Source organism: Lactuca saligna, chromosome 8 (genome assembly GCF_052625555.1).
Source record: "Lactuca saligna cultivar CGN05327 chromosome 8, ASM5262555v1, whole genome shotgun sequence".
Classification (NCBI taxonomy): Eukaryota; Viridiplantae; Streptophyta; class Magnoliopsida; order Asterales; family Asteraceae; genus Lactuca; species Lactuca saligna.
Genome location: NC_136424.1, coordinates 160,135,384 through 160,144,419, shown reverse-complemented (window position 1 = coordinate 160,144,419; position 9,036 = coordinate 160,135,384).

The window sequence follows — 9,036 nt, the reverse complement described above, 5'->3', positions numbered from 1 at the left end:
CGACCTCTGTCTTCAAACCAGAATCATCCTAAAGTTTCATTTGATGAGTGTGCTTTCTGTAAGAAGAAGAATCATCGGAAGAAAAATTGTCCTTTGCTTTTAAGCAAGGAAAATCAACAACAACAACAAATGAGATCACATGCATAGTCTCAACCCTCATAACATAACATGTGTTCTGGACAGTCTCAGTCGCATCCCTCGTTTCCATCTTTTGGACCTCCATAATACATTAATGTTGTACCTTTAGTTGAGAATGAAATAGATTTTACACCACCATCAGCCCTGGATCCCTAGATTGTTGAGCAGTTCAGATAATTCATTATTGCCAATCTAGCTGCTATATCAGCTTCCATGTCTCATTCAACCTCTATCTTACTTCAACACTTCAGGTATTCCTCTATCCGTATGGATATTGTTTTATGGTGCATCTCATCACATGTCACCACAGTTGTTACCTTTTGCTTCATCATCATCTCATACACCTGTCTTTGTTATGTCTTCTAGTGCTATACCTAAGTCAGTAAAGGGTGTTGGTTCTATTGTCACTGGTTATGTATATTTAACAGATGTGTATTACATTCACACACTTGCTTTTAATCTTGTATCGGTCAGTCAGCTAAGTAACTCTGGTTGTTAGCTCTTCTTTTCCTGATTCATTCTTCTGTGTACTAGAAATTTGGTCTTAGAGGGTGATTGGGATAGGCTGTAGACTTGGGGAGTTTTATGTTTTGGAGTAGCTACATGTTGCGGATGTTGCTTCATTTAGTGTCAATTTCTTGTTTTCTTGTTTGAACCCTTCGTCGTCTATTTTTTTTATCTTTAGCATTCTCGTTTGTGACATGTGTCAGCATCTCATTTACAGTATTTGGTTTCCAATGGTGTGTTAGGTTCTTTGAAAGCTGATGATATTTTTGATTGTTGTGGTTGTCAATTGAGAATTTTTTTGCTTTTATTGTTTAATAAAAGTGTCACTCGTTTTGTTGCCTCCATTGATACCATGCATTCTGATGCGTAGGTCCATCTCCGATCACCTCTAAATAGGGAGCTAAATGTCACACCCCCGAACCGAAACGACGGAAACGTCCGAGTGTGAATGACTTCATCTTGTAATACCATAACAAGTGTATATAAGTGAAACATAGACATCATCATCACCATACATATAAGATAACAACATAAATGGTTGGCATCTTCATATAAGATAACAACATACATGGTTGGCATCTTTTTGTTTGTACATAAAATTACATCCCAAAAATATTAAGTGTATGGTAAAAAAATATACAAAAAATGTCCAAGTTCCTTAGCTGCCAACCTGTTTAGTGAGTTCCTGAGAATACAAGTTATTTTGAAAAGTGTCAACATATTAAATGTTGGTGAGTTCATAAGCATGTTTATAGGAAAACTTTGCATTAGTTCGTAAACACAAGAAAATACGATATTTTCTGTAAAAATAGATTGCGAGTTTTAATTCAAATATTGTATTATAGCATGTGTATCCTTGTTTTATTTTGTTTGAAAAATGTATAGAGAGTGATTCCCAAAAAATCATGTATTTTCTGTGTCATGAGAAATTGTAGTCTTAAACCCTAAGACCGAAGTGAGGTGGATAGTATGAAATAATTAACACAATGTTTATACTTTGCAAAACTGAGTGGTATGCATATTCAGCGTAAATCTTATAATAGATTTATTATTCTGTATGTGAGTCGTTATAACCATACTAATATGACGAAGTGCCTGTCTTGACGTTCTTCAGGCGTCGGTTTCTGAGAAGACGTTTGTCACCCTAGAGTGGCCTGTCTAGCTATAATGAGTAGCTCAGGTGTGGGGTTCAACTCAGTATAGATCTATACACAAATTCTCGTTCTCCCTCCAGGAGACTCTGGTAATAACTCCAGGACTTACGGTGTACACTAAGATAGGTACGATGAAGGTGCGTATTACAAGAGCCTTAACGGAATTTACGCGAATAGTGTGTTTCATTATTTAACATTATAAATAATGTTGCGAGTGTATATTTTTGACTACGATTCGTAGGTGATAAAAATGTAATTGTTTTTATCGAAAGTGTCAAAATATTTCATTTTCACTATTATTATTATCATAAATAGCTCATTGTTACCAAAGTATCATGAAAGATTCGAGTTTATTTGAATTGTCACTAATGGCCCAATTAACATAAAATGTGTCATATAAGGCCAAATTTTTGTCTAATATGTTATAAGTGGCCCATTTTACTAAATTGGTCGAAAATGGCCCAATAATCCCAAAGTTGTCGAAATGGGCCCAGTTTTACTAAAATTCTCATTTTAGATCCATTTTTGCAAAAGTGTTAAAAATGGCCCATATTTGCTAAATAATCCATTTTTGGCCCTTTTCAGATAAAAAGATCATATTTGTCCCAAGTGTATTAAATAATTCATTCCGGCCCATTTTAAATAAAAGTCCCAAATATGGCCTAAGTTTATTAAGAATCTTATTTTCGGCCCATTTTAATTAGAAATTTCATAAATGGTCCATTTATACCAAACATGACTATTTTAGCCCATAAATACCGAAAATGACATAAAAGACCCATTTTTCTCAAAAATGACAACTTTAGTCCATTTTTCATTTTATTGACAAATATGGTCCCTCTTTAAGTATTCTTTAGATTTATAGTGAGTATTTAGGCATACTTAGGATTTTTTAACCAAACACAAAAGTTACATAAGGTAAGTTATTCCAACAACTTCAAGACTTGGGTAAATCTCGAAATTATGGAGCTTTTAGCATAATATCACAACATATCATCACATATATCATACAAAACATACACATGCAAGCATACATACTAAGATTTTACACAAAATAGTTTGTATTCTCCCCCAAAAGATAGTAAATCACGAAAACAAGGGGTATGAAGCTCACCTTAGGGCTCTTCGGATTTTTTGAAGATGAAAAATATAGTGAGTTTTCTGCCTTAGCTAGCTTCTTTGAAGAGATTTGTGGAGTTTTGGTGTTCTAGGATCACAAACACGAAAGTAGAGGGGTTTTTAGAAAAGATCTTAGCATAAGATAGAGTTAAACAACTTGAGTGTGAAGTAACTTAACAAGTTTGTAAGCTTGAAGAACATTCTTGAGCAAACATACATACTCATGATTTTAGAGGAGAAAAGAAGAGAGGGTTTTTTTTGAGAGTTGAGAGGAAAATGAGGGTAGAGTGTGATTTTGAAAATGAAGAACGGAGAGTGGTTGGGGGGATTTACGGTTTGATGAGTGGGGAGAGGAGGGGTCATCGGTTTGACTTCTAGGGTTTATGATGTGAGTGTTACTTAGATGCATGGGATGCAATCCATGGTTATCTACCATATAATATGGTGGTGGAAATGCATTTATCCAATGCATTTTTTTTTGAAATGACCGATTGGTCATGGAGAGGGGAGAAAGAAAAACCGTTTGGGCTAGGCTTGGGATGTTAATTGTAACAACCCAAAATTTCCGTATCATTTATTGTAACTCTTTTGTAGTACAATTCGCGCAACCAATCGTCGTTTCCAATTTCGATTTCCGATCTTCCGTTTAATTAAGTCATTATTTAGTACACATTTAAAATGACTTAATGGGTGTCTTAATACATTTAGAAATCATTTTAACACCCAACTTTAGTGATCGGAATATTTCTAGAAATTACCGTATCGGGTTACGGTAACTCAATCGGGTACGACCAAAAGCCTCGTCTAACACCGGTATCGGGTAGAATTCCACCGTGTCCGAAACTTAAACACTATATAAACGTGTTTAAGACTCCATTTGAAGCCTTTGGTCAATTTACCACTAAACACTACCCACCTCTCTCCTAATCCAAGTTTAAGGGATCAAAACTCAAAATTAAGGCTTCAAATCTCTAAGGTACCTTCCTAGCCTTAATCTATAGCATATTTGGCTTCCAAATTCGACATTTAATCATAAAATAGGACAACATATGTGAGTTTACGGCCCAGGAGCATGCCTAGGCCGTAAACACCAATTTGATGGGTTTTAAGCCCTTAAACTCCCTCCTAAACTCATTTGGACTTTAGATATGGCCAAGGGACTTCAAGATATGGACTCTAAACAATTAAAACATGAATTTTATGAGGTTTGAAGGAGTTTACGGCCAAGGATCATTCTTGGGCCGTAAACTCATATTCAAAGGGTTTTTGACCCAATTAACCCTTCCAAATCATAGTTGGGACTTAGATATGACCTTTGGGCTTGCTAATCTAGACTTGGAACACTTTAAACTTGATTTTTGAGTAATAAAAATGAGTTTACGGCCAAGACATACTCTTGGGCCGTAAACTCCTCTTAAATGGTGATTTAGTGCCCTTAAACATGTCAAAATGCTTTCAAACTCAACCAATGGCTTTGTGGTAAATCCTAGATTCATCTAAAAATGGTTTGGAGACCTTAAACACAACATATACCCTACATAAGTGAGTTTACGGCCAAAGAACTCCTCCTAGGCCGTAAACTCCTATAAGTGTGTAAAATGGTAATCTAAATTCATAACAAGGCTTAGAAAATTAGTTTGAATCACATGTGATTGCCCTAAATAGTTCAAATTAACCATTTTTAGCCAAGGGTGAGTTTACTGCTATAAACTCTATGAGTGTGGCTGTAAACTCATGTTTTAAATGGTATAAATTCATTCCAAGTGTTCCAAGGCAGTTTAGATAATCCATTCTAGCAATCCCTATGTCCATTTGAGCCCTTAAACCATCAAAACCACTCCCACATGAGTTTACGGCCGTAAACTCATGTATGTGTGTGTTCCATAGTTGTAAACTCTTTAAAATGTTTACTCTTGGGGAGTAAACTCAAGTCCCAAGTCCCTAGTGCCATTACACGTCCGAAGATGTCACCCGGGTCACTCCAAACGTTCGTTTTGAGGTGTTAAACCTCATTGGAGTGTAATGTTCCATATGATTAGTGAATGCATCCCTAATTTTATATATATGGACATTATTTCATTTTACATAGGAGCATCGCAAGTAATCAAACCCCGAACCAACATCTAGCATTCAAAACCGACAAGTTTCCGAGTCCGGTGAGTTCATACCCCTACCCTTTTTCACTGTTTTTCACTGTTTTCAGGGGGGGAACACAAGCAAAGTACAAGGGAATTCTTGTACTCAAAACATGTTTTCAAATGTGTGTTTCATATTCTTATGCTTTTATAACTGATTACTACAACTGATAACAGATTGAACATACAGATCACGTAACATATATTTGTGAAATAGGTCTTTAAACTAGTATGTTTTACATATATTTCACAAATGGATTTCCACATTTTATCAGTTAAAAGCATGACATTAAAACATTTGAACATAATACCTGTACACTGTTTTGTCCTCGATAAAACTCCACACACATATACGAGTGGAGGACTATCATATTATTACTAGTAAATTTGTTATTCCTGTATGATTGGAGACACGTCCTCGGAGAACACTCCACCCAGATTACGCGAGTGGAGGACTACACCCATAACCAGAATCTCTGGTATTTAGAGAGCGTGACTTGAGTGTATAGATCTATACGGGGCTGACTAGCCCACACCTGGCTGCTAGCTACAGCCGAACCGAAATGGTTCAAGGGTGACGAAAGTCATAAATATGTGGACGACTTATTGCCACATGTGGACTACTTATTGCCACAGGTTTCAGTCTATTGTATGGTTATGGAACTCGCAATTAGGATAACAGAGATTTACTTACAGTAATAATGAATTACTTTATACATCGTTTACGTCTTTTACATCTTTCACTTACTGTAACTAACATTCAGGAAGGTACGGGACTTTCCTGGGGAAAACATGGAACCTAATCACGATTACATCTTTTACATCTTTAACATCGTTTACATTAGAAACCTATATGCAGGAAAGCATGGGGCTTTCATGGGTAACACATACATAACTAGAAAGAGTAACAAACTGGATAACATTACATCTCTTACAATTTGTAACATACAATAAGGAAAGTATGGGACTTTCCTGGTATCACATGATAAGTAAACAGAACAGTTTAACCAGTCAGATAACCAACTATACATTTTCACATGAATAAAAATGTTTTCAGTGTACAAACTTACTATACTTTACAATTGGGAAACAATAACCAACTAATAAGAAAATATGGGATTTTCTTGGTGTATATAACATTTCAGAAACAGAAAGGAAACTCGAAACATTTTCACAAACAAAAACCGCTTATGAACTCACCAGCTTTATGCTAATTTTCAAATCGCTTGTGTTCTCAAGTCAGCGTTAGAACAGGTACCCGAAGATCCTTTTGCTCGAAGACGGAGTACATGAAGATCCGTTTCATTTTGTTTATATGTACTATGTATCACAACTGTACAAACTTTACTTTTGAAACAACTGTAAAACTTTTATTATGTAATGTAATGGTTGTCTTACTTTAGTTACTATGTGCATTGGATTTGATACTCAACGTGGTAGTCAACCCCGGAAATGTTTTCCGCCTTCGGTTTTCGGGGTGTGACAGATTGGTATCAGAGCCCTTGTTTATAGTGAATGAAGTATACCAAACCTTACATGGTATAAAACTATAAACACTAAAGGGCCTAAGTGCTCTGAATTAAAAGTATCTTCAAACTACAAGTATTTTCAAAAGTATACAAGTATATCGAACCGTCGTCATCCGTAACCACAAGTAGAACAGAACATAAGTAAATGGGTGTTGTGTACTACGGTTAAACCTGGGCAGTTATGTAGTCGTGTCTAGGATCAATATAGCCTGGCCAACTATATTCATTCGAGACACGGCCAACATGTGCTTGGGAGTGACTGTGGTATGTGGCATGCCTAAAACTTACCCTAATATCCCAAACATCGAATCATTGTCGTAAACAATTCATGAAATACTATGGGAGTATTTCTCGATCCAAATCCTCCGTAGTAATCTTTATTCGAGTGGTTTTCTGTGATTATTCTTAGCGATAAATTATCCGTTCGATAACTCTTTCCTGGTTTATCGCTTACTCAAATCATATAACTGTCATATCTATCGATTCAATGTAGAGGACTTACCATCCTCTCTTTCTTGATCTTATTAGATCAAGATGCCTCCCCGAAAGAGACCTAGCTCAAAGAACAACAACAATCCTTCATCGCCGCCACCTCCTCCCCAGTTCGATCTAACATCGCTCCAGACGATGATGACAGCTGCGATGGTAGCAGCTATGTCACAAATGAACCCTAGTGGTTCAAGTGGTGGTCCTCAATCTCAAAACCCTGAAGGTAGCCAGGGACACCAAAGAGGGGGTTCCTACAAGGATTTCATGAACGCAAAACCAACATCCTTTAATGGCACTGGAGGTGTCATTTCCTTATCTCGATGGTTCGAGAAAATAGAATCCATCTTTGAAATCTGTGCTTGTGCGGAGTCTGATAAAGTCAAGTTCGCAGCCTGTACCTTCGTTGATAAAGCCTTGACTTGGTGGAATGGCCGAGTCAAATATCTGACCTTACCCGTAGCCAATGCCATGGGCTGGGAGGCCATGAAAGAACTTCTCATTGCCGAGTACTGCCCCCGTGGTGAAATGCAGAAATTAGAGCACGAGCTCTGGAACCTGAAGATGAAAGGTTCCGACATTGCTGCATATACTTCCCGATTTGATGATCTCGCACTTCTCTGCCCGGGATTAGTCACTCCTGAAAACAAAAAGATCGAAAGGTTCGTTTGGGGGTTATCTCAACCAATAAAGAGTCACGTTTTGGCTGCTCGTCCGGATACCTATGATAGTGCCAAGACTTTAGCTCAAATTCTGATTGATCACAACGACGATGTTAAGGAAATCACTACCACTTCTGAGCCGACTCAAAGGAGTGGTGAAAAGAGGAAATTCTGGAAGAAGAAGAAGGGTCAATCTTCTCAAGGATCATCCAAGAAACAACAGACGGTAGCAGTCCATGCTGCTACTACTACTCCTATTGCTGCTGTTTCTGCCATGGGATCCACAGCCTCAACTCCTACCAGTAAATATGCTGGTAACCTCCCTCTGTGTGACAAGTGTAAATACCATCATCATCCTGGTCCCTGTCGAGAATTGTCTTGCACCAATTGTGGTAAGAAAGGGCACACAGTTCGATACTGCAGAACTCCTACCCAATCAGCCAACCAATCATCGGGAGCAGGTGTTAGTCAAGCCTGCTACAACTGTGGAGAAGTTGGACACTTTAAAAGGAACTGTCCCAAGAAGTCAACTGCTGATAACACTGGAAGGGTTCTAACCATGGGACGGGAGGAAGCAGTTGCTAATCCCACTGTTGTTTCGGGTACATTCCTTCTCGACAACTCATATGCTAGTATTCTTTTCGATTCGGGTGCTGAAAGGAGTTTTGTTAGTCATGCATTCAAACATAATCTAAAACCAAATCCTCAACCACTAACTGAAACGTTTACCGTCGAGATGGCTAACGGTGAGAAAGAAAGCGCTAACGATGTATTCATAGGTTGTACGCTTACCCTAACTGATCACTCATTTCCTATAGATCTCATGCCCGTTTCCATTAAGAGCTTTGATGTTATCATTGGCATGGATTGGTTGAGTCCCAATCATGCTGACATTCTTTGTTACGAAAAAGCTATCCGTCTCAATCTTCCTTTGGATCAAACTCTCATAATCTATGGCGATAAACCCAGTTCCAACCTTCATATCATTTCTTGCATCAAAGCTCGAAAGCTCCTTCGAAAGGAGTGTGTTGCATTCTTAGCTCATGTGATCAACGAGAAACAAGAAGTTAGAGACCTCGCGAGCATCCCCGAAGTCTGTAACTTTCCCGATGTGTTTCCCGAAGAACTTCCAGGAATTCCTCCCGAATGACAGGTCGAGTTCCGTATTGACCTAATTCCTGGAGCTACTCCCGTAGCAAAATCCCCGTATCGCTTAGCTCCAGTAGAATTGCAGGAGTTATCCAGTCAACTCAATGAGTTGCTCAGTAAAGGATTCATTAGACCGAGTTCCTCACCCTGGGGAGCT